Source organism: Dipodomys spectabilis, unplaced genomic scaffold (assembly GCF_019054845.1).
Source record: "Dipodomys spectabilis isolate Male_0828 unplaced genomic scaffold, ASM1905484v1 ptg000135l, whole genome shotgun sequence".
NCBI lineage: Eukaryota > Metazoa > Chordata > Mammalia > Rodentia > Heteromyidae > Dipodomys > Dipodomys spectabilis.
The window spans coordinates 633,952-660,971 of record NW_024870812.1 but is presented as its reverse complement, the minus strand read 5'-3'; the positions used below and the strand labels follow the sequence as shown (position 1 = coordinate 660,971).

Here is a 27,020-nt window from a genome sequence, read left to right as displayed (position 1 = left end):
TGAAAATGAGATGCAAAGCCAGTCATATATCTAAGGGAAAAAAATACTTGCTGGGAAAAGTATGTCCACCATCAAAGTTGTATTGTAGCAAGAAGATTTTTAAGTTCTTGGAAAGAAGCCAAGCCTAGGAGGGATTTAAAAAATCTAGTGAATAAATGGAAGGCTCAAGAAAGAAGAAATACAAGGGGAGGCTTCAAACTGTGATTCTGGGATCTCAGCCTTCTGTGCAGCTTGGATTACAGGTTTAGCCTCAGGTGCCTGGTGTAATTAACGAATCTTTAGAATAGTCGAATTTTGTAACAATGGCTGACTGTAATAATGTGTGGTGTGTGTGTGTGTGTGTGGTGTGTGGTGTGTGTGTGTGTGAGTGTGTGTGTGTGTGTGTGTGTGTGTGTGTGTGTTTCTGGGGATTGAGCCCAGGACCTTCAATTTGCTAGGTTAGTTCTCTACAACTCATCTAGCAGGGATTGCAGGTATTCATTACCATATTCAGGATAATTGTCTCATAACAAATCTTCAGTGCTTTCTGGAATCCATACCTAAGCAGTCATCTTCAGGAAGTGTGGGCAGGGATGGTCTATGTGAGACCCTGCTCACCTCACATATCAATGGGAAGGAGGAAGTGATGACATCTGATGATTACCATGGTAGGTAGCATCTTGGTTATTTGTCAGCAATCACTCCCCGAGGTAAACACGTCTCAATTAACCCTCACAGAAACTCTGTGAGACTGAGAATCATATCCCAGTTTGGGAGCTAGAAAACTCAGGCCAAGAGAGGTGAGGTGAGGAGCTACTCTAGGTCAAATAGGATGTGACTAACAGGAAAAAATAAGGCTTCTCTAACAGAGAACTTGAGTGGATTAAAATTAGAATTCTTGGGTCCCCATATCTTGGGGCATTTAATGAAATCTAGAATGTGGGATGCTCAATATGGATTCTGTTTCTGAGTATATGATTCCTGAATTCTCATAGAAGTGTTAATTGTATTTTTTTCTTTTGGTACTCCTGGGGATTGAACTGAGGATTTCCTACTCGCTTAGCTTGCTCACTGCCAGATTGTTTGCTTCCTCTTGAGTCATGCTCCTAACCTTTTCCTTGTTATTTTATGCATGGTGCCTTGAAGATTTTTCTTACGAGGTTAACTTCAAACTGAAATCCTTCTCCTCTCAGTCTATAGAGGAGCTAGGATTACAGATGTGAGCCATTGGCACCTGCCTCCTGAAACACTAATTTTATGTTTGTAATTAAAAGTAATGATGGGCTGGGCCTTGTTTTAAATCCATCACTAGGTTAATTTAATCTGGAGCATACTATACATATTTTGTTTTATATTTTGAAATCTGTTTTTGAATGATTTCCCCCTTTTAGAGTTCAGATAAATTTTCCGCTACTATGTTTTATTTCCTTTGTCTTTCTTCCATTTTTTTCCTTCCCTTTCCCTTTGCATGTCTCCTCCTCCCTTTCACTCTGGGCCCCACCTTCTCTCCCTCACCCTCTTATTCTCATTCTCTCCCTCCCTCTCTCCTCCTCTCCGTGGAACCCAGGAACTCACACATACTAGACAAATACTCTGACACTGAGCAACACCCACTTCCACCCATAAGTTCAAAAGTTTTAGTTATGCCGAATGCTGGTGACTCAAGTTTCTAATACTTGATGCTCAGGAGACTAAGATCTAAGGGTTGTGGTTCAAACCAGCCTAGGTAAGAAAGTCCATGAGAGTCTTATCTTCAATTAACCAGCAGAAAACCAGAAATCGAGCTATAGCTCAAAGTGGCACTGCATTAGCCTTGAGCAATAAAGCCCATGGACAGTGCCTAGGTACTGATTTCAAACACCATGACCCATAAAAAATAAAGATGAATGGATAAAATTATTATTTTCCTTCTTTAACTGCAAGCATGTACTGTCCCAAAAGGCCCAAGTCTCAGATGATTTCTCTATGACATTGGCTTCTCAACTGAGACAAACCTCATTATCTATTGAATGTTAATTATTAAATTCTACTAAAGTCCATCTCCAGGGTCTGTCCTCAAGCCTTCTCTCTTTTCTTATGTTTGATAAATAATTACTCTGATTACATTCTTGTTTTCATTTTTTGCAGTGCTGGGACTGAGCTATGGCATTGCTTATGCTAAGCAGGGGGGCTCTACACAGAGCTAATATCCCAATCCCCACTCTGATGACTTCAGATATCTCCTTTCAGCAGATGGATCTCTGTGAGGTCCATAATTCCAGACACCATACACTCTTCCTGGGAGCAATTCAAGTCAGCATATCTGCTGCCATCAACTCAGGCTGTCATGACAACTGCCACAGGAAGGCAGCCTAAAGCATCAGGAACATATCTGTGCTCAGTCCTAAAAGGGTGCAAGGCAAGATCAAGGTGTGCTTTCTTCTTGGTCTCTCTTCTTGGGGTATGGTACCTATCCTGGGTCTTCCCATGGTCCCCTATATGAATGTGTCTGTGTCCATCTATTGTCATTTTCATATAAGAACACCAGATGTGTTAGAAGACAACCCATCCGGATGGTCTCATTTAACTAAATAGTGTGTGTGTGTGTGTGTGTGTGTGTGTGTGTGTGTGTGTGTGTGTGTATGCGTGCATACACATGGGCTGGTAGTGTGGCTTGATCTCAGACTCACAACCCTTGCTTGACTTTTTGCTTAAGGCTCATACTTTACCACTTGAGCCAAAGCTGATCTTCTGGTTTTTGCTAATTGGAGATAAAAGTCTCACAGATTAGTGTGGCCTCAAACTTGGATATTAAGATTTCAGCCTTCAGGTCCATAGCTAGGATTACAGACATGAGCCACCAGTGTCCATCTAAATTACTCTTCAAAGACCCTTTTCTGGTGGTTGGGAATATGTTTTAGTGGAAAAGTGCTTACCTAGTATGTGTATCACATAAACAGAAAAAGCATGAGGTGACACTGGGGTTCAAGTAGTAGAGTACTAGATGAGCAAAAGAAGCTCAGGGACAGTGCCCAGGCCCTGAGTTCAAGCCCTTGGACTGGTAAAGAAGAAGACCCTCTTCCCCAATAAAGGCTCATTCAGAGGTATTGATGTTTAGAATCTCAAAATGTGCATTTTGAAAAGGACACAATTTAGTCACGAACAACATCTAACACCACAGCCCTTACATCCATACTTAAAGAGGAACTAGTACTATGTTTTTCTTCTTGGGTCTAATACTTGTTTACCTTGCTCATTTTGCAAAAGATGGCTAGTTTGTCCCACACCATATTTGCAAACCAACTTGTCTGTCCACATGAATTACTAATTAATCTCACAATGATTCTAAAATCTGTTCTATATTAACTTTTGGAGAACTTTCCTAGAACTCCCTACACTTTTTGTATAAAATTTGAATAAAAAACAAAATGAGATGAGAAAATACCTTGTTCACTTTTTGTCAATCATGGGGCCAGAATTGAAGGCTTGGGCATTATCCCTGAGAGTATTTTGCTCAAGTCCAGTGATCTACCACTTTGAGCTATAGTGCCACTTCCACTGAATTGTGTGTTTGTGAAAATCTTTAAGACTACTTGAAGCCTTCAATTTGCTTTGACCTCATCACTTATATAAACTGTCTAATATGCTAACCAGAACTCTTTCCTGAGTAGCAGTGAGCAGCTAAGTACCCATACCCTCTTTAGTTCAAGCAGTTGATTTGATAGCTTCTAAAAGTTTAAAAATCCCACCTCTCCTAAAATGAACCGTATTACATGTGTGTGTAGGGAAGCCCAGTAATACCCCTGCTGTTAGGCTCAGATGAGGTGTTACCCAAGGAAGAGGAGAAGCCTTTCAACAGACAGACTAATGATCTGGAGGAAGATGGCAGAGGAGAAGCTGGAGGCTAAACAAACTCTGGCATAGAAATCGGTTTTAAAAATCCAGTGAGCAGTCATATGCTAGAGAATCACATCAAGTGTGCCATAAGAGTACAGAGAGTTGGCCAGAGAGAAAAAATTCAAGCAGCTTGGTTAAGGAGACAGATCTGAGCACTTGCTGGTCTCCACAGCTGCGGCTGCTGTGGCTCCTGCAGCGGCCTCCATATCAATAGAGAAAGCCCGGGACACAGACAACAAACACTGTGAACTAGTGGATTCTACTCACCACCAGCAAGAACTGACAAGGAAGACGTGAAGGACTTCTATGATGAAAACTTTAAAAACCTGAAAATGGAATTAAAAACAAAACTTAGGAAGTAGAAACCTTCCCCCCCCAAAAAATGCTCCTGGATTGGAAGGAACAACATAGTGAAAATGGCAATATTTCCAAAGGCTATGTACAAATTCAATGCGGTATCTATCAATATTCTGACCTCTTTCTTCAATGAAATAGAAAAGGAAATCCAAAAATTCAAATGGAAGAATAAAAGACCCCAAATAGCAAAAATGAGTCTTAACAGAAAGAACATTGCTGGAGGAATATAAATACCACACTTCAAACTCTACTACTAAGCCATAGTAATCAAAATAGCTTGGTACTGGCACAAGAACAGACCTAAGTACCAATGGAATAGAACTGAAAACCCAGAAATGAACCCACAGACTTTCAGCCACGTAATCTTTGATAAGGAAGCTAAATTAATAGAATGGAAGAAAGACAGCCTCTACAGTAAATGGTGCTGGCAAATTTGGTTAATTGCCTGTAGAAAACTAAAGCTAGATTCTTATATATCACACTGCACCATCATCAACTCCATATGGATCAAAGACCTCAAAGTCAAAGCAGGCACTCTGAAAACATTATAGGACGGAATAGGAGAAATACTAGTTTTCCTTAGCACAGCCCAAAATTTTCTTAATAGAGACCCAGAAACACAACAAATCAAAGAAAAGTTGGACAAATGGTATTGCATGAGGAAGCAGAGCTTCTGCATGGGAAAGGACATAGCTAGCAAGATCAATAGAAAGCACATGGACTGGGAGAAGATTTTCACTAGCCATACAACAGATGAGTGTCTCATATCTAAAATATACATGGAACACAAAAAACTAAATCCCCCAAACTACAAATCTTCAAAGAAACAACTGCCTGATAAAAAAGTGGACTAGAGACTTAAAAAGAAACTTCTCTGAAGAGGAAATAAAAATGACCAATAGACACATGAAGAAATGCTTAACCTCCCTACCCATGAAAGAAATGCAAATGAAAACAATACTGAGATTCCACCTCACCCCAGTTAGAATGGCTATGATCAACAACTTTAATAACAACAGATGATGGAAGGGATGTGGCCAGAAGAGATCCCTACCACATTGTTGGTGGGAGTGTAAAATTGTTCCAACACTTTGGAAAGCAGTATGGAAGTTCCCCAAAGACTCCACATAGAGCTCCTCTCTGACCCAGAAATCCCACTTTTGGGCATTTACCCAAATGATCACAAACAAGGCTATCCTAAGGCTACCAGCACAACTATGTTTATTGCAGCATTATTTTCCATAGCTAAGCGATAGAACCAACCCAGATACTCCTCAGTAGATGAGAGGATCAAAAAAATGTGTCATATATATACAATAGAATTCTATGACTCCATCACAAAGAATGGCATTGCCTCATTTGTTTGGAAATGGAAAGACTTGGAAACAATTATATTAAGTGAAGTAAGCCAGGTCCAAAGGAACACAGGTCCCACGGTTTCCCGTATTTGCAATAACTAGTATATGTTTGGGACAAGCAGAAAAAGTCAAAAGCTATGTACACATGACTATACAAGATGAGACATAAATATCCTCTTTCTTGCTTGCTATTGTTTCTAAAGTATTTATAATGTACCATGTGATTTTTTTTGTTTCTTTTTATGTTCCTTCCCAGGGTCTAACCCCTGTTTTTACAGTATTTGATGTCAGTGTCCTGCATCTTGTATATACACTTCTCTAATGCAGGGAGTGGAATGGAAAAAACAAAATGCTTAAATAAGCATACAGGTTGATCCATTGTAACAATGAGATGAACTTTACAACTTCAGTGGCAGAGGGTGGGCGTGGGGGGTTTGGGCAGTGTAGTTGTAGAGGTGTGAGGGAAGGAATGGTAAGGGAAAAACAAAGGATGAGGCAAAAATGCTCGATAGGAAATGTACTCATTATCTTGATCATGTAATTCTAACCCCTTTGTACAGTATTCTTACAATAAAAATGTTCAAAAAAGAAATGTTCTCATAACATTATGTATTAACTGTATCTCCTCTGTACATTATCTTGATGGTAAAATTAAATTTAAGAAAAAGCAAAGAAAAAACAGACAACACTTGTCACCATCTAACCAATAAGAGCTGAGCTGAGCCCCATCCCTCTCATTCTCCTCTCTGATTAAGGTTATTTCTAATTTTCCTTAAATGTGAACAGTTTTCCCTTATTTGCAATAACTAGTGAATGTCTGAGACAAGCAGAAGTGGACAGATAAGTTGATGTAAGGCTAAATGAACCCCAAGATAAGGATTCAATGTTTTTTTTTTTCTTGCGATTGTTTCTAACATATTTATAAATGATTTCCTTGTTGCTTTGTATGTCACTCCCTCATAGCATAACCCTTGTTTTCACTGTACTTGATGTTGGTATAATTTGTGGAGGGGAAGGGAAAAAAGAAATTGTTTTTAGGGATACAGGTAGACCCATTGCAACAATGAGATGTACAAGACGTTATGTCGAAAAAGGAACTTTACAACATTGGTAGAGGGGGTGGTGAGAGGGTGGAGAGGGGCGGGTGGGGGAGATGGGAAAGGATGGGAAGGGGAAACAAAGGAGGAGGCAACAATACTTGATTAGAAATGTACTCATTACCTTCCCATGTAACCCCTCTATACGGTATTTTCACAATAAAATATATGTATAGGTATTTAAAAAACAAACATAAAAATCTGAACAGATGGTGCATCCAGTGCTGTTTCTGTTAAGCATGCTGCTGCCTTCTAAAACTACAGAATTTTAAGGAATCATGGAGAAGCAGGGATCCCACTGAAAAGGAATTCTAACAAAATTAAAGCTCCTTTCTAACATTGGAATTTTAGGACATTTCAGCCTCCTATGGGCAGATGACAGACTTACAGGAGTAAGAATGTGCATGTTCTGTGCAAATATTATATCTGTCCTTAGCCACCATCTTGTCCTCCTCCACAATGTGCTGGCTCATGTTGTTCTACATAGTTAGAAGTTCTTTGAAAGTCAGAATCCAGTCAGCCAGTGACTTTTCTAATTCCTGCATTTAAACACAAGAAAGAGGGTATAAAGAAAGTCTTCACTCTATTTGATGTTGGTATAATTTGTGGAGGGGACGGGAAAAAACAAATCGTTTAACTAGGGATACAGCTGGCCCCATTGCAACAATGAGATGTACAAGTCTTTATGTCGAAAAACGAACTTTACAATTTTGGTGTGTGTGGGAGAGAATCAGGGGGATGAGGAGGAGATTATGGGCAGGGATAGGAAGGGGAAACAAAGGAAGCAACAATGTTTACTAAGAAATGTACTGTTATCTTGCCCATGTAATTGTAAATCCTCTGTACAGTATTCGCATAATAAAAAAATAAAATATAAAAAAAAGAAAGCCTTCAACTCAAGCTGCTGCTTTTCCCATACCTATAAGATAATCCTTTGATTAGACTCAAGGGGAGAAGGACCAGTCAAGGAAAGGAACCATAGGAATGAAGACCTACCTTGGTGGCCAGCCTCAAACCAAGTTGTTCTGAAAAGAACATTCCTTCCTGCTTTCCTTTTCATTGCCTCAGTATTTCTCTAATGTTTATACAACTCACTCTGATTTAAAATATAGGTCAACACCTCAATTTAGAGAACAGTGAAGTTAATATTTAGTTGAAATATATTTAATAATGCCATTTGTATTTAAAAGGTGTAAATAGGTGGCATCTTCTTTTAAAAATCTGAGGAACGTAGTGCTGAAGTCGTCATCACATGCAATTTCTCTTCAACTGGCATTATTTTTGGCTAACTTTTGAAATGAAAGAGTGTAAAACTTTTTTAAAAATATAATTAGTGCAGATTTATGAGCAAAAATATTCATCTGGCTGTGGATCCATAATTTGTTGGTTTTTCTATTTTTCTTTGTGGTGGCTATCAAACAGACTTTTAGGAAAACATAGGCAAACTATCAGTAGCCATACCCTTGATGATTTGGGTTCTATTTAATTTTTTGTGCTGATCCTGGGACTTGCACTCATTGCCTGTGCACTGTCTCTAAGCTTTTACTGCTGAGGCTACTACTCTAAAACTTGGGCCATATTTCTACATCCATATTTTTGGTTGCTAATTGGAGATAAGACTCACAGACATTCTGTCATTGGGCCCAACTTCAAACCAAGGTTCCTATATCTCAGCCTCCATAATAACAAGGATTATAACCATGAGCCACTGTTAGCCACATTGTGTCATTTTTTAGAAGCAGCTGTAAATAATAATAATAGAAAACTATCACTATAACTAAAGGCTCAAACCTGTAATCCCCTAGCTATTCAGAGGCTGAGATCTATAGGACCATAGTTTAAAGCTAGACTGGTCAGAAAATTCAGAGTTTTTTATTTTTTTAACCTGCTGGCCCCAGAGCTTAAATTCAGTCCTTGGCACTGTATATGAGTTGCTTTTCATTAAGGCTAGTGTTCTACCTCTTGAGCCACAGTGATACTTGCAGCTTTTCCTGAGTAGTATATTAGAGGGAAGAGGTAAGGAGACTACCCAGTCTGGCTCCAAACAACCATCTAAAAACCTAAGCCTCCAAAGTAGCAAATCAGATATTATTATTTTCAACTAAGCAGCAAAAATAAACAGACTGGAGGTATGGTTCAAGTGTTACAGTTTCAGCCTTGCATGGAAAAAGTTAAGGAAATTTAAGCCCCAGTATTGGCACATATGCACACAAAAGCATGTAGATACATACATACACAGGGTCCTATACTCAATTCTCCGGGATGAAAAAAGATTAAATATTAAATTAAATTACAAGGACAAAAATGAGTAATTTAAACAGTTTAAAAAAAAACACAAAAACATGATAGCCATGTGCTGGTGGCTCATGCATTTAACCCTAGCTACTCAGGAGGCTGAGATCTGAGGATCGTGGATCGAAGCCAGTCCAGACAGGAAAAGTCCATGAGACTCTTATCTTCAATAATCCACTCAAAAACCTTGAAGTGGTGCTGTAGCTAGAGTTGTATAGTGCTAGTCTTGAGCTGGAGACCATAGGTACTGAGCCCAGACCCAGAGTTCAAGCCCATGACCAACAAAGAACAAACAAACAAATAGAAAATTTAAAAAAAACTGCCATAGCTGAATTGTGACTTAGGTGTTAGAATACTTTCTTCCCATAAACGAGGTATGAGTTCAATCCCCAGTGTTGTTCATACCAAAACAACCCAATAAAAGCACACCAATAACAATTTAACAAAAAATATATCATACTTTGTAAAGAAAATTAAAACTTACAAAAATAATTGAAGTAGAGCTAACATGTGACTCATATCCTATTAAATACCAAAAAAAAAAAAAAGGCGTAACTTGAGCTGAGGCTTAATAGCCTGCTAGCTTCAAAATAAAAAGAAAATACCAAAAACAAAACAACCCTCAGAGAGAGTCCACAGGCCCTGAATTCAAGCCTCTCCCAACTCCCAAAAGAAAAAAACCCTCAGGAGTTGAGTTTTTGTTCCTGCAAGCTTTGAGCAAAAAACAAAATCCAAAAATCTCATGGGCAGTGAAGTAGTGTGGCATAAATTGTAGAGCCTGCTAGTTTTGATCTAAGGAAACAAGCCAGGTTTCTCTGGCTCATGCCTGTAATACTCACTGCTCAGGAAGCTTCCCACAAAGGGAAGCCAGTCCAGGCTGAAAATTCCCCTGGTGACTGTTTTTTTTCAAATTAAGTGGAAGTGGCACTGTGGCTGAAAGGGGCAGTGTGACTGCCTTATCCCTGACAGACAATACCCAGGCACTGAGTTCAATCCCCACAACCGACAAAATAAATAAATAAATACTGAGTGTGAATAGCTAAGCCCTAATAATAAAGGACATGAACTTTAAAAAGGGGGGAAGGCAAATCAAATAAATGAAAAGGTGCAAAAAGGAGCATATTAAAGATTTCTAAATCATGGCTCAAAACTGCAATCTTACTTGCTCAGATTGCTGAAATCTAAGGATCGTGTTTCAAAGCCATCCTTGGCAGAAAGTACAGAAGACTTAATTTACTGTGTTCAGTACTGGGGCTTGAACTTGCTATGATTTCCTTATGGCTAGAGGTCTACTTCTTCCTACCTCTTGGTGGTTAATTAGAGATCATTTTCTCATAGATTTTCTTGCCCAGATTGGCTTCCAACCATGATTCTCAGATTTCAGTCCTCCCTATAATGCTCTTGGCTTGCTGTTGGTATTCTAATCTCCTATTGACCACCGAAAAAGCAGAAGCTGAGCTGTGGCTCAACTAGTGAAACCTGCCACCATTAAGGTAAAAATAAAAAAATCCTCAAGGAGAGTCATCAGGCATTAATTTCCAGAACTAACAAGCAGCACTCAATTTAAAAAAATAAAAATAAAAAAAGAACCTCAGTCACCATTACCTGAGTTTGAGCCCTAGAAGAAGAGCTACAAAAAAGAGAAACAGCCTGTAGTTTACCTGTGGTCAAATTTCTAAAGCATGGTAGTTTCAAGAGGAAAGAAAAACCTAAGAATGAAAGCTAGCCCCTAAGAACAATTGTCAAAAAAAGAAATAATAAATAACCGGAAAAGGTGAAAGAAAAGGTAATTAAAGATTTGTAAATGTTGACTCACACTTATAATCCTGAGTGCTAAAGTCACTGAAGTCTGAAGATCATGGTTCAAAGCCATCATGGGCAGGGAAGTCCATGAAACTTGCTTCAGTTTGTTCAGTCGAGGGACTTAAACTTGAAGTGTTTTGCTCATGGCTAAAGCTCTACTATCTTCTGCCTATTAGTGGGTGATTGGTGGTAAGTCTCATAGACTTTGCTGCCCAGGCTGACTTTGAATAGTGATCCTCAGATTTCAAGCCTCACTGTACTGCCCTTGACTACCCATGGGACTCTTGTCTCATATTAAACACTTAAAAAAAAAGGCAGAAGTTGAGCTGTGGTTCAAGTAGTAGAGCCATCTACCTTTCAGTTAAATAAGTAAATCAATAAAACCTCAGAAAGAGAGGGGCAGAATGAGAGTGAAAGACAGGAAATCCTACACTAAGCAAAAGTAGAGAAATGTAAATATCACCCGTTGTGGAAGAAATAAATTGTATTGTCAAAGCTTATAGAATTCACAAAATTTATAGTCCATGATAATGATAATTTGACTTGTGAAGGTTAAAATATGTTTGTGATTTCAACTAAATATCACTATTCCACAATTCTGTGAAATAAGAGAAATTAAGGTAATCACCTAATCTCAATAATAATAAAAACCTCAGAAAGAGTCACCAGGCCTTAATTTCAAGCCCTAAGTCACTAACATGCCCCAACTCTGACCAAAAAAAAAAAAAAAAAAGACACTCTGACTAGGACCTGAGTTCTTACACTAGGAGCAGAAGCCAAATGAAACAAAAAGTAGACTGTAGTAGTCCTATGGCCCAAGGAATAAAGCAAGCTACTTTTAAGAGGAAAGAAAGAGAAAACCTGAGAATGAAGACTAGACCCTAAGCCCCTGACTCTTCCCATAATGGAAAGTGAATCAATCATGGAATCTAACAGTTTGTGCTTGCTCTTGGGATCACAGCTGAAAATGTCCCTTCAGTTCTAGGCCCTCCAATCAAAAATGGAAGGCAGGCTTGTTCTGGGCTTCTGGCACACAAGGGCCTTGTGTAGAGGAAGTTCCTCCTCTTCTTTCCTGGATCCCAGGGTTCAGCCTCTCTTGTGAGTCAGAGTGGGGAGTGGATGGCAGGGTGACCAGAGGATCCAAATAGAATGGGAGCTGTGCTAATGGACTTGCAGCTGGCAGCTGGATACCAGGGTAGGTGGGAACTGGTAGGGCCCTCTGATTACCCAGCAATAGGGAGATTGAGTTGGAGCACCTGCTGGCTCCACCTATAATCAAGTCTGCCCCACCTCCTCTGCCCCTGTAACAACCAGAGGTATAAATGGGGATCTGAGTTCACTGTGTCAGATTCCTGCTTCCCAGCTCTACCTGTTTGCCTCTTTGGGCACCACTGCTGAAGACTCACATCCATCTGTTCTGCAGCCCTGCACCATGAGGGAGATTGTGTACATACAGGCAGGCCAGTGTGGCAACCAGATTGGAGCAAAGGTGAGCATGGCACTGGCCTAGGATCCAAGTCTCAAATTTAGGGGAAGGAGAAAGAGGATGGGGTTGGAGTGTGGAGGTGGTGGTGGTCATGGCTAGGCTGAGGTAGCTGGGGCTCCATAGTGGTCCCTAACCTTCTGCAAATGAAGCCCCCCAGATAGCTTCTCCAATTTCCCTAATTTGTGTGGCCCTGGTGGGTGTGATTTTTAAGCAAGCCTGGGGTGGTTTTAAATCCCTTGCATGTCTTAGTCTTACCTGAGACTCAAGTCTTTGTATTTAGTTTCCTGGGAATAGACTAATGCATGTTCGGTCTGGTTTGAATGAAAGGAATGCAGTGTCTCTGAGCTGAAAGATACAGAGAATTCCCTTTGTGTCAACTGATGAGTGTCAGATAATTGAGAACAGTTCTTCTACCTTAATGCAAATTTCTCTGAGTTTCATGCCCCATCTCAGCTCCCTTAAGTTGGGTGTTTTCTGAATCATTGGTTGTCATGTATGCTCTGAGGACACTTGGGGTTCTGGAGACCCTTCTAGCTGAGTCTTCAAGTTACTGCTTTGGTAATTTCATGTCCATGGAAGGCCAGTTACTCATCATAGAATACAAACAGAATATGGTACTGCATAAGATGGAATACTCATAGGAGAAACCAGATGTCTTCTATTCAGCCAGATAAAAGAGATTAACAAAACTAAAATAGCACCATTTTCTGTGCTTTTTTTTTAATTTAGAAAATGTAATTATTTTTTACAAATATATTTGTGTCAACAGGACATGAGTTTCTTATAGTTACTTTAAAATGCATTTTTTGGACAGTTAACATTCTAGGTCATAATACACTTCTATTTCCATCTCAGTTTTGGGAAATGCTAAGCGATGAGCACAATATTGACTGCACTGGCAACTACTATGGGGACAGCCATTTACAGCTGCAGAGAATCTAGGTGTATTACAATGAGGCAGCTGGTAAGTTTCTCCCATCTTGTTTCCCATACCGTGGCAAAATAGTTCCCAGGGGAATACTAATGAAAAGGAAGAGTTCCTGCCTTTCTTATGGTAGTATTGTAGTTTTAATTTGGGACCTTAATCTTATAAGTCAAGTGCTGTACCCAACTGAGCCACTCCACCAGATACTTTGTTTTAATTTTTGAGTATACTCTTGTGAATTACCCCAGGAAAGCCTTATACCTGAGTTCCCCCTAACTCTACTTGCTGACTAACCACACCTGGAATTGTTTTTTCCGGTCATGGAGCTTGAACTCTGGGCCTAGGTACTGTCGCTCAACTCTTCAGCTCAAGGCAAGCGGCTCTACCACTTAAGCCACAGTGCCACTTCCAATTTTCTGGTGTTTTATTGGAGATAAGAGTCTTGCTGGCTTTTTGTGCCCTGGCTGGCTTTGAACCTGATTCTCTGATCTCAGCCTTCTGGGTAGCTAGGATTAAAGGCGTGAGCCCATTTCACATAATTAAAAATGAGACTGCCTAAATATGCATTCTAAAACAATTGATAAAATATAATCCAATGCCATTTGGTTGTGTGCTGATCATCCTAAGCTCAAGCCTGGGCACTAACTATGAGCTTCTTTTATTTTGGGTAGTTTCTTGGAGATGAGTCTCCCTGCCTTTCCTGCCCCAGCTGACTTCAATCTGCGATGCTAAGGTCTCATCTCAGATTTTTGAGTAGCTAGAATTACACCCTTATGCAACCAGAGCCCAGTTACATTGCCTCTTTATAATACAGATTACATTTCTAAAACAATATTTTGAAAAAGAAAATTTAAAAAATTTTAAAGAGGGATGTTCAGTCACTAATATATATGAGAATAGTCCAAACCATAAAGCATAAATAGTCTCACCCTGAAATCTATAACATTTTTGGTCTTGAGCATTTTGAATATGAATACTTAGCCAACTGTAAATTATTTTTAAGGTTTTTAAAGTAAGAAAACATTCTTGTGATGTAGAAAAAATCAATACTAATTTGTAAACATTGCTTTTAAATGATTCATATTGTCTTTCCTAACATAAACAGCCTAATTGAAGTCTACAGAGTAGTTTTTCAGTTTTTGTAACTGTCAATGTAAAGTTCATTTAATTTTATATTGAGTTTCCATTCTACATTATTGTATACAAACAGAATCGTGGATAATTGGCTTTCCTGTGTATTAATCCAATGAACAAGTACAAACAAAATTACAAAGCTATTTAATTTATGTGAGCTTTATAGATCTACATTTTGGGCTGTCCTCACCTTGGTATTTTGTGTTAATATTGTTTAAGTAACATACAAGGTTTTAATCTTCTGATTCCTTGGTTGAGAGTGGTTGGGTTGGATTGTGTCACTCCTATGAACAGAATTTTAGGTTGTGTCTTTATTAGATCCTGTATATCCAGCAGGATGGTCAGTTTTCTTCATGTGAATGTTTAGGAAGGGGGTATTCTAAAACTGGTGTTTACATCATGTTAACTGCTTTCCCTTGGGCCAAATCAGGTTAAATGGGAAATTGCAAGTCATTGCCCAAGGTTGCTTTGAGTATTTGAATAAAGGATATGTGCTATTTGATAACCATTATTGAAACATTATAAGACAAGAAATATATATATTGTATATATGTTTTCTCCAGGAAAGCCTTACACTTGAATTCCCTTACATCTACTTGGTGAATAGCCATACCTGGCTTTTTTTGGCCCGGGGGGGGGGGGGTCGGTCATGTGGCTTGGACTCTGGGCCTAGGCACTGTCCGTCAACTCTTCAGTTCAAGGCAAGCAGCTCTACCTCTTGAACCACAGTGCCATTTCTGGTTTTCTTTTAGTTTATTAGAGATAAGAGTCTTAAGGACTTTTCCTGCCCCAGCTGGCTTTGAATAGTCATCCTCTGATCTCAGCCTCCAGAGTAGCTAGGATTACAGGCATGAACCTGGTTCATTTCTTGAGAAAGGTAATTGGGGAAGGGAAGGGATAGTGGGAGAACAACAAAGGAGGGGGTAACAATTTTTGACAAGAAATGTTCTCATTTCCTTACTCATGTAACCAACTCCTCTATACAGCACCTTTACAATAAAATAAAATTAACAAAAAAGAGGAAGTTTCTTGCTGATAGGCACAGGTGACTCATTTCTGTAATGCTGGCTACTTAGGAGGCTAAGAACTGAGGATCATGGTTCAAATCTTGCCTGAGCAGGAAAGTCCCTGAGACTCTTATCTCCAATAAGAAAACTGAAAGTGGGGTTGTGGCTCAAGTGATAGAGTGCTAGCCTTGAGCTGGAGAGCTGAGGGACAGTGTCCAGGCCCAGAGTTCAAGCCCCACGATGAACCAAAAAAAAAAAAGGTGTTGTCACCTTTCTTTTGCACCATTAGACTCAAAGCCTGATGCTCATCTTTGCCTCCTGTGTAGCTGAGATTTCAGCCACCATGCCCAAAGCAAAGGAATGAATATTCATGGAAATAGACAACTGCAAACATCCTTAAAGTTGCTGAAGCCTCTTGCATGGGGATTCATGCTCAAGATATCTTTTCTGTTTCCATGTCTCAAATGCTGTAATTTTTGTAATGAATGCTGAGAGTCACTTAGAATCATAAGCTCTGCCCTGAGTTCCTTGTCAAGTATAGGCCTAAGTCAACTCTTTTTCTCACAGGCAACAAATATGTTCCTCGGGCCATCATGGTGGACCTAGAGCCTGGCACCTTAGACTCAGTAAGATCGGGACCATTTGGCCAGAGCTTTAGGCCAGACAACTTCATATTTGGTATGTCATCATGGTCCATGGGTCCTAACATCCAGGCACTCCAGTGCTGGGCTGAGCCTTTATCCACCTAGATATTGTCCTCAGCTAACCCACCTATTCCAGTCCATGGGAGTCATGCCCCTGGCCACTCAGACAGCTCAGATCAGTGCAACTCTGCAAGTTCTCCATGACAAAGAAGCCTCTGAAGGGAAAGAGCAGCAAGCAGAGAAAGCCACCAACACGGTTTCAGCACTGCTGGTCATTTTAAAGGCCTGGCAATAACAGAACCACTTCAGGACACCAGAAATCAAAGCACAGCTATGTGTGAGCAAGGAGCAGACAAGTGCTTGCAGTTTAGCTTCCCTCTGACCACACTGTGCTCCTGTCCCTGTTGTGAAAGTAATTACATTTCCAGTATTGAGGCAGGCTCAGTTCTTCATTTCTAGAAGTACTTGATTTGGGTTAAAATGTATTTTCCTCCACACTCTCTACTTTTCTTTAGAACCTCGGTGATTTGTAGGGTCCCAGATACATTGAAAACATTTCCTTTATTTCACCATAGTGTATCTAAAATAATAGCAAAGTTTGGCTCAGAACAATCCTTTGTCTTCACAATAGGACAGGCACAGTCATTATTCTTGGAGTGTGTGTCTCATCATGTCTTTATGTCTGATAGGCCAGAGCGGGGCAAGCAATAACTGGGCAAAAGGCCACTACACGGAGGGAGCCGAGCTGTTAGAATCGGTGCTGGATGTGGTACGACGGGAGTCAGAAAGGTGTGACTGTCTCCAGGGTTTCCAGCTGGCTCACTCCCTGGGAGGTGGCACTGGATCAGGCATGGGCACCCTGATTCTCAACAAGATCCGAGAGGAGTATCCAGACCGCATCATGAACACCTTCAGCATCATGCCCTCCCCCAAGGTTTCAGACACCGTGGTAGAACCTTACAATGCCATCTTGTCTATCCACCAGTTGGTGGAAAATGCAGATGAAACTTTCTGCATCGACAATGAGGCCCTGTATGACATCTGCTTCCGCACCCTGAAGCTGCCCACACCCACCTATGGAGACCTGAACCACCTGGTGTCAGCCACCATGAGTGGAGTCACCACCTGCCTGCGCTTCCCCGGCCAACTGAATGCAGATCTGCGCAAGCTCGCCGTGAATATGGTGCCCTTCCCCCGCCTACACTTCTTCATGCCTGGCTTTGCACCCTTGACCAGCCGGGCCAGCCAGCAGTACGATGTTCTCTCAGTGCCCCAGCTCACCCAGCAGATGTTTGACGCCAAGAACATGATGGTCGCCTGTGATCCCCGCCATGGTCGTTACCTGACAGCAGCTGCCATCTTCCGAGGCCGCATGTCCATGAAGGAGGTGGATGAGCAGATGCTCAACATGCAGAACAAGAACAGCAGCTACTTTGCAGACTGGATTCCCAACAATGTGAGGACAGCTGTATGTGACATCCCCCCGCATGGCCTTACGATGTCGGCCACCTTCATCGGCAACAACACAGCCATCCAAGAACCCTTCAAGCGCACCTCAGAGCAGTTCAGTGCCATGTTCCGGCGCAAGGCATTCTTGCACTGGTACACGGGAGAAGGCATGGATGAGATGGAGTTCACTGAGGCTGAGAGCAATATCAACGACCTGGTGTCCGAGTACCAGCAGTGCCAAGATGCCACTGCTGATGAACAGGGGGAATTTGAAGAAGACTTGGTGGAGGAAGAAGTTTAAGACTTCCCATTGGTAGCAGTGCAACAGGACTGTCAGAGCCTGCCTACTACTTCTCAAATGAATGGTGCTTTCCTGAGATCCTGTTGTCATGCATTGAGGTCCCTGCTGTGTATCATCATGCACAGCCTTTCTGGTCAGGAACTAACTGATGGTGAATTAAAAATGAAGATTTCTTTTAAATAGTATTATTTTAAAGCCCTATTTATATAAATAAAGAAGTATACATTTTGTACTCTTGAGTCCTTCTTCTTTAGAATCCCTTTTATTCTTTCAATATATTTGAAATATAAAGTTGGCCAGCAGGATTTAATCTTAGCAATATAGGACTGGTGCTCAAGAGGAGTTTCAATTTCATGGTGTTCCTATTATTTTGAACAGGAGGATGACAAGTGCCAATGTTGTTTATTTTCCCTGGCCCAGTTTTAAAGTTAGCAGTCTCTCAATAGCATGCCATTAGCATAAAAGCAGTTTGAAGAGAAAGTAAACCAGATTCAGATGTTAAAATTTTCCTAGTACCAAAGTGATGTTTGGAGTACTGAAGGGATTGATGTTCAAGACTTGTCTGGGCACTGAGGTAGCAGGGCCTCTTCCTCCTTTATTCTGACACAGGACTTGCTTTACCTGCCCCCTAGTATGCATTCCTCTTTGGGAATGGGACCACAAAATGCAGGTATGAATACTGGCCATTAAGGATCTACTTCTCCTTCAGACAACCACAGGTTCTGGTCTCAGGCCCCATCAGAGGGATTTCATTCACATTCCCTAGAAACAGAAGCAGGAACCCCAATCCCTGTGCTTACGGTTCAGTTGGCAGCGAAGCAGCACTCACAAGATGAGTGCAAGATCCTGGTTGCCAGGGTAGTTTCTCAAGTCATCTGGCAGCTCTAAGGACAGAAGTGAGTCTAGCTGTTTGAGGGAGTGAGAAGTTGACCAGTCCCATAGCGTATCAAGATCTGCTTGATTCAGTACTTACAAGTCAAGGAGTGGAAGGGAGACATGGCCCAATGACCCATTCTCATACTCACTTTCCAGCATTCAAAGCTGTCTGAGGCCCACAGAGGGTTGTAAGGGAAAAAGATCCAGCCTGTTGGGAATGTTTACATGAGTGAGACAGAAATCTCAATTGCTTAGAACCTACACAATGGCCAGGAAGAGGGTGAACACTTCTATTTTCACCACAGGCCAAAATCATTCTCTGGTTCTTTTTGCCAGAATCTTTCACTCTTCTTGCAGTGAGGCTCCACTTAGGTTGTCTGTGTCAAGCATTCCTCCATGGCCACCAATAACTTGTAAGAGCCCCTTTTCCTTCAGAAACAGGACCTATGGGAATCCAGCAACTTTTAGGAAGCTCTAAGGAAAGATACTACTGGGTGAGGTGCAAGTTCCTTGTTTCTAGTAAAGTTGGGAGATGGTAAGTTCCCTAAGCTTTCCTATACCAGGCCTGAGGTTGGGGTAGGGTGGGGAGGAGTGGGGTAGAGATCTTTAAGCCAAGTTGGTCTTACTCATCAGAAAGTAAACTGCCAGAGAGACTGATCTGTGACTAGAAGCCCCAGGGCAGATCAAAGTGCAAATAGCTTCCAATGTGGGAGTCCTAGGGAGTAGGTGTTGGCCAGGAAATTGACATCCCTGCGTCTCTAGTCCTGGAACTGACCAGGTTGGATGACTCCAAATCCTTTAAGGCTGCTGGGTCCAAACTGAAGGCAGGCCTGGCCAAGGCACTCTCATTCTTCATTGGGTTAAGGATTGAGGCCAAGCTGTGGTGGAGGCCCCACCCAGCCTATTTACCAGTGTTTGACTAAGAACAGTTTTCGTTTCTCTTAAGTACCCATTTTTGAGTATTTTCTGGTGGCTTTGGCTTATTTCTTTACACTTTGGAAGAAATAGTCCTTGCTTCATAATTAATGACTCATGCCTCATCCCTCAGAAAACTCCTGTTGATAATTTTACCAGTAGATTATCATGTATTTCTCAGACATGGCTTTTGTTTTCTCCTAGCCAGAGCTCTGCACACATTGCCACACAAGCTAATGTTGAAGTGACTCCTATAGACAGGGTGATTATTTTGTCCAAATGCTAAGTGCAGCATCTCCCTTATTCTCATGTGCCTTGGTAATTGTATCAAATAATTGAGTCCTTGACTAGTATAAGCAAAGCTCTGGGTAAAGATGCAGCTCAGTGGTAGAGTACATGTCTGGCATGCACAAAGCTCTCAGTTCAGTACCCAGTACCAAAAGGAGGAAAGGTAACAAATGTTAGGCTCCGCAGATGATATATTAGGAGTCAAGGCAAAACACCCAGATTGGCATTGAGGAGTTGTGTCATGAGGGAACACTGCTAGAATGTTTGTAGGTGGAAAAAAGAGAGCCCCTTGATATGTGTACCCTTTTAGAAGGCAGAGGTAGGAATGGGGGATGAACCTCTGGTAGAGAGACTAGGCCATCGAAGGAAGAAGCTGTGACATGTATGTTGCCTTAATGGGACCAGAGTCTAAAGTGGCACCACCATACCAGGCCATGGCTCAACAAGAACAGGTTTGTCAGAAGAACCTTCTTGCATTGGAGTGATTTATTTTGACCACTTTGGCCTTGTTAATCATATTTCCTTATGCTGCTTTCTTTTTTCTTCCAACTTGTCATACCTATAGCAGATCCTGTCCAGGAGAACCATTCTCTCTAATTTCATTCTCTAAAAGTCTCCCAGTTTATAGCTGTACATATCCTAGACCAAAAAACTATGGGGTGGATTTTCTGTCAGACATAGATTGAAACTGAAAGGTATTTTGAAGTAGACTTTGACAAGGTTCTGATATTGACATCGTTGTGTTGATAAATCCTGGAACTGTGACCAGCTTCTGGTCTAATTCTGAGGTGACAGTGGAAGAGAACTGGTGATAGGAAATTACGGACCAGTGTGATTTCAAACCCTTGGCAGGTACATCTCCATTCATGGATGTGCTATCAGCCAACATACATATGTCTGTTAAGGAGTGATGGCTGGGAAAAGGAAATATATTGGCGACAGAGGAGACCAGCCTTTGGACAAGTAGTTGCCTTTCAGTGTGAGGCAGACAAAGAGTGCCTATGGATACAGAGATATTTTCAGGAAGCAAGACAGCTTCACTCACATCTTGTTATCCACAAAATCATCTGAGAAAAACTCTGTAAACTCAGAGGTGAGAGACATGTGCTTTGTGCTTCTGCACCACTGCTTTGCTGCGTGGCTCTATATGTTCTTCTGAAACCTCCTTCTGAGCTGGCCCACAATGTGCCCAGGAGGTGGGAAGTGGAGGGGACTTGGCAGCTTGGCTGCTAATCACTGTGGCCACACTGACATGGGGCAGTACACATGTGATGGGCATCGGCTCCATGCTAGTTGTATGTGCCCAGTGGGAGCTTTGGCTCTTACAAGGAGAAAGTAACAGTTCCTCTGTCGTTGGGCCATCTCCCAGGTCAGAATGTCTTCATCTGCAGAGGCTGGAACTTTGCCATAGCTCTCATCTTGACAGGTTTCTTTCTGTTTTTCAATTTTCTCGTTCTTTCTTTGTTTCTTTTCTTTGTTTTTTGTTTCTTTTCTTTCTTTGTTTCTTTCTCTCTCTCTCTCTGTCTCTTTCTCTTTCTTTCTTTATCTCTTTGTTCCTTTCCTTCTTTCTTTCTTTTTTTGTTCTTTTTCTTGCCATGGGTCTTGAATTCTAGGCCTAGGAACTATCTCTCAGCTCTTCAGCTCAAGGCCAGCTCTCTATCACTTGAGCCATAGTGCCACTACCAGTTTCCTGGTGGTTTGTTGGAGATAAGTATCTCAAGGGCTTTCCTGTCCAGGCTGGTTTTTAACTGCCATACTCAGATCTCTGCCTCCTGAGTAGCTAGGTTGACAGTCAGGGGCCATTGGTGCCCAGCTTGACAGGTTTCTTATTTGTGCAAGATAACAATGGCCATGTTCTGTCCTGTGAGGAGTTTCCCTGTCATCCTACAACATTGATGGTCTTAGTGTTGTGGCACAGCACACAGTAAGGGGGCTTTCTATGCATGCACATTGACTAGTATCTGAAAAGGCAGCTTGCAATGGCCAGGAAAGCTCCACAATTGCATACATCTCAACTTGGACTGGGCATGAACAAATTTTAAGTTCTAGTGTTGGTTCTTTTCCTTTGTGCACAGCTTGAGCAGGTTGTTTCCAGATGCCTGTCATTTAACTCAGTTACTCAATTAAGTCATCTGCTCTTTCTATGAGTCTGACTTAAAAGACTGCTTATCAGAGGGCAATAACTGATTTTAAGGCTAAGTGAAACACAGCAAGTGCTCAGGCATGTTGATTAAGAGTGCTATATATATAATGTACAGCTGCATGGTACTTGTGTTGTACACTTCTCATATCTTCACCGAATTCTAACTATTTCTTTTTGGGTCAGGGTCCGGTTGTGGGGCCTGAACTCTGGGCCTGGGCACTGTCCCTCAGCTCTTCTGCTCAAGGCTAACACTCTATCACTTTAGCCACAGCGCCACTTCTGGCTTTTTTCTTTTTGCTTATGTGATGCTGAGTAATCGAACCCAGGGCCTCATGCATGCAAGGCAAGCGCTCTACCACTGAGCCACCTTCCCAGCCCCACTCTAAATATTTCCTATCCAGAAGAAAGAAGCCATACATTTTTGGCTTCTTTGCATAGGTATCTGAATCCAGCTAATGAGCCCATCTTACATTTGTTGGGGTTTTTTTTGTAGTTTATGGTTTGATTGAACTCAAAGCCTCATACATACTAGGCATGCACTCTATCATACCTCCAGCCCCCTTCTTGCTTTAAGTATTTTAAGTAATTTTTGGGCATTGCTCTTCCCTCACATACACCTCCCTCAGAGCTGGGATTGCAGGCATGAACGACCTAGCCAGAAGTATTTGGTTTGAAATGTTGTAATCCCATTGTTATTCTGGGTTCTCTAATTGGAGTTTTGTGGTATAGTACTAGAAGGCTGTGCCTTCTTACTTGACCTGAAATTATAAGCCTTAATCAGTGGACATAATTCTGCTAAAGACAATCAGAACCTCATATCAATGTGTGGACACTGCTCATTGTTGAACCATAATTCAGGATATTTTGCATGATTTTAAGCCTCACTTTTTACATGCACTCACGCGCGCGCACACGCACACACACACACACGCACACACCATTGTCTTCTCTGGTGACTTTGTACATTTTCTGTGAGCCCACCTGTGTTCTCTCCTGTGCATCTTGGATCTTCTCTCACCAATCCTGCTATTCTTCAGCCTGTTCCCTCCTCCACTGTCCAGTCTCTGACCTTGACAGAGGCTGAAGCTCTGTAGTACTGGGATTAGAAAAAGAGAAAAGATAGATACACACATTTAAGCAGAAACCGCATCTCTTGCACTTTTAGGTGATTTTAGATGCATGTTTTCATCAGATCCTCACTCCTACTTCTTCTACTAGCCTCCCACTGCCATGTTCTTCTCCTGGCTCCCACAGAAGGCTCAACTGATATTATAGGAAACAGAAACATTGTGCTTCTGCAAAACCTGCATTGCTGCTGCTTTGAGTGAATCTATTTTTGTCATGAGAATTTTTTTAATGGAATATGGGAGAATCAGAAAAAATAATTATTTAAAGCAGTTTCACTTAAAACCTTTTTCTTTCTTACTCAGTTTATTTAAATTAACTTATATGCCTAAGAGGGACATTACACAAAACCATCTTTCTATGTATTTTTTTTTTGCTTCTTTCTGTGGTGTCATGTTTCAAATTCCTTAAACATTTTGACACTAAGATCCTCATTGTTGCAAATATCCAGAATGGAAGGGAAGGGAAGTGAGAATGGAGATCAACTAATATCTTACATTGTCCACTGTCTGGGGCTGCTATTTCCACTATTGGAATTGATGATGGCCAGTTTGCAGATTCATTGTCATGAAACAGCCCTTACATCATTGATAAAACTGAGTAGCTTGGGTTCCAATTATAGCATTGGGCTTTTGGTGTCTGCATGAGTCTGAAGGACCTAAAAGCAAGCTCCTCTGCACAGAAGTGAGGTATCCTCTCCTGATACCTTGAGATAGTGTGGGAAGTTTTCAAAGGAAGAGGCTATTACTCAGCATTCCTATATTAGAGAATTTGGAGAGAGAGCAAAACAAACCCATAAACTGCCCCTAGAACTTGACCTCTTCCCACTCAATCCTTCCTCTTTCAGATAATAAAGCTGAGTATGCTGAGGAAGGCAGCACACTACTACCTAATTCAGATCTTGTTGCCTGGATTTCCTAGACAATTCCTACTCCCTTCTATGATGGTCTGACTTAATATCTGACCCTTTCAAGTGTCTTCTCAGAAGGAATTCTGTCTTCAAAAACTAACTTTGTGGCAAATCTTTAACTCAGTTCACAGATAATCCAGTGGGAACAAATACTAATTGAGTATGCTGCATTTTACATCTTTTAATGATTATGGGCTTTAATTGTAAGTTTTAAAAGTTATATATAAAAACCAGCAGCCAGCTAGTTCATGCCTGTAATCCTAGCTACTCAGGGGTCTGAAATCTGAGGACTGCAGTTTGAAGTCAGCCCAGACAAAAAAGTTCAAGAGACTCTTATCTCCAATAAACTACTCAGAAAAAGCTGGAATATTGTTGGAACTCAGTTGGTAGAACACTAGCCTTGAGCACAAAGAGGCTCAGAGACAGTGCCCAGGCCCTATGTTCAAGAACCATGGATAGCAAACAAAATCCTATATATACTTAACAAAGTTGTACACATTTTCCTCTTTAGGTCCATCATAATCTCCTACCACAAGACACACTGCAGCTGGAATTTTATAGTTGATGTTTCTCCAGCTTTGTGGCCTGGGGAGGTCTCTCCTGACAGGTCATTTCTACAAAGCTTTGATGGGTGGCTGTGTTTTAACAAACTGAGTTCCTGTTCAACTCATGTTTACAAGTGAATTCACACACCATCATGGCACCGTTCCTCTGAGCAGGGCTGCTGGTGAATTTAGCATGGATCTCTGAGACACAGACATAATTTCATTTGGCATTATTATTATTCCAGGCAAAATAGAAATTGCAGCTGTAAAACAATATATCAATCCCATTGAAACCCTGGAATTGATTTTCTTCATAGATTTTTGAGACCAGAATTTTTTTATATTGGTACAAATATATCATGGGATAAGCATGGAATAGTGGACAGTTTTTGATTCTTATGTGTTTATGTACAACAGTTTTATCATTAAACCCCAGTGTGAGCTTTCTAACAATGCCTTGGGATATCTCATTTAGAATCATGAGAAATTAGTGTAGCTTGCTCATTTAAAGGAATCAATTCTCGCATAACACAAAAACATTACTAACCTTGGGGGCAAATGACAAGGCTGCGATGAGGTCAGCCTCACCTAATGGACTACACCTCACACCAGTTGCTGGAATCTGCATCTGCAAGCCCTGTTCTCTTGTGTTATGTACAAACCTCCCAACCTCCCTCATTACAATATAATCTAGCAGGAGGTAGATGTCTTACATCTGTAACCCTAGCTACTCAAAAGTCGGAAATCCATCCATACGATCTTGACCAGCTCAATTAGAAAAGTCTGTTAAAATTGAGCCTCCAAGTGATTAGTACAAACAGGACTGAAAGTGTGATTCAAATAGCCAAGTGCCAGTCAACTAAACAGAAAACCCTGAGTTCAACCCTCAGGACTTGTAGGGGGTTGGGGGGTAAGGGGAGAGGCATCACTATATTCCATCTTGATAGTATTCAGAGAACGGAGAACTAGTAGGAAGTGTCTCAATGACTGTTGTCAGTCAAGTCCTGGCTTAGAACTCTGTGTATAAAAGTTGTAGTTGTTCTTCAGTGGTCAGACTCAAACTACATAAAAAGAATAACTTTGTATGTAGGTAGGTATAAATTTATGCTTTGCCCTACTGTGTGAAATCAGAACAAGAAACCACCTTTGAAAACAGAATCAGCTTTATGGAAGGAGGCTGAGGAAGAAGCTTATTCCCTATATAGTATAGCATTAACCTCCCTGGAACTACAAAGCCTGTAAAAATAAACTCCAGCAAAGCATTGGCTGCGCCTTACGGCAAGTTCTTGTCCCCTGCTTAGACCACCTCCCCCCATGGCTGCTTTGCTCTCCAATCTCCTGTGGCAGTAGCATCCACCAACACATAATGGGATATCGGCATCGGGATGCTTGCTGATCTTTCTTTCCAACCTCATGTCTTAAATTAGTCTAGCTCCATATCCCTAAGTTAATTTAGTCCAGTTTATAAGACCTTAGAAAATACCTGTTGTTTCCAGATTCAATGTGTAAGGTCTCCTAGCAGGGGCAGGTTTTATCCGTTAGTCAATAACCGTTCAGTCAGTACCAGACAATCTTGGTGCTAAGTTCACTCTAAATTTTCCCTTTCTTGGACACAAGAACTCCCTAAAGTCAGTATGATGCTTGGGTCTTCAAAGAGAGAAAGTTGGAAATGCTACAGATAATGATCAGACTGTCCTAGAGGCACTGTAAATACCAAAGCAGTTCTGGCTATGTCACCTACAACCGGTGGCAGCAGTCACCCTTGCATGATATCCAGGCTGTAGGTAAGCCTTTAAAACCTGCAGCAAGTAGATCGACAGACTACATTTTCTTGGAGGAGGCTTTTTAAAAAATCTTAGTTTTATGATTTGCACATTTTCTGTTTGGCAACTTGCAATCTAGAATAGATTTTTGTCATCTGCTCACACATGCAATGTTTTTACTTGTTCCCCATTTACTTTTTTAACTTTAGAAACTTGGTGAATACTTTAATTCAGTTTAAGAAGCCTAATATTGTAGCAGTAAAGGGCCCAGCCATTGGAGTAGGAGCATCCATATTGCCTCTTTGTGATGTGGTTTGGGCTATTGAAAAGGCTTGGTTCCAATCACCCTATACCCCTGGACAGGATCCAGATGGCTGCTGTAATGTTATTTTTCCCAAGATTATGGGAGGCGTGTCTGTGAGTACCTTCGTTGAAAAATTATTTTAGACAATGTCTTAAGGACCTATGGTTTGGATGTTGTTCTACTCAGAGTATCCGGTGTGTTCTTTGGGAACATTTCATCAATGTACTTGGTTGATGTAGTGCTGTGATCCTTCCCAGGGGAAGGCCATTCCTCCCATGAGGAGCCTCCAGATCTGCATAAATCACACTGATACCCAGTTTTCAATCAAGAATTGTTCTCTAACTTCACAAGCTAAAAGCTGCCCTTTTAAAGTGGAAGTGGGAGGCCATGCATCAGTTGCTCACACACACCTGTAATTCTAGCTTTTTGGGAGGCTGATACCA

The 27,020-nt window shown here is 41.2% G+C and overlaps 1 pseudogene; it reads left to right on the top strand.

Annotated features, from left to right (window-relative positions):
- The first annotated feature begins 12,194 nt into the window (after window positions 1-12,194).
- On the top strand, window positions 12,195-17,708 carry LOC122116458 (annotated as a pseudogene).
- The last annotated feature ends 9,312 nt before the right edge of the window (window positions 17,709-27,020 follow it).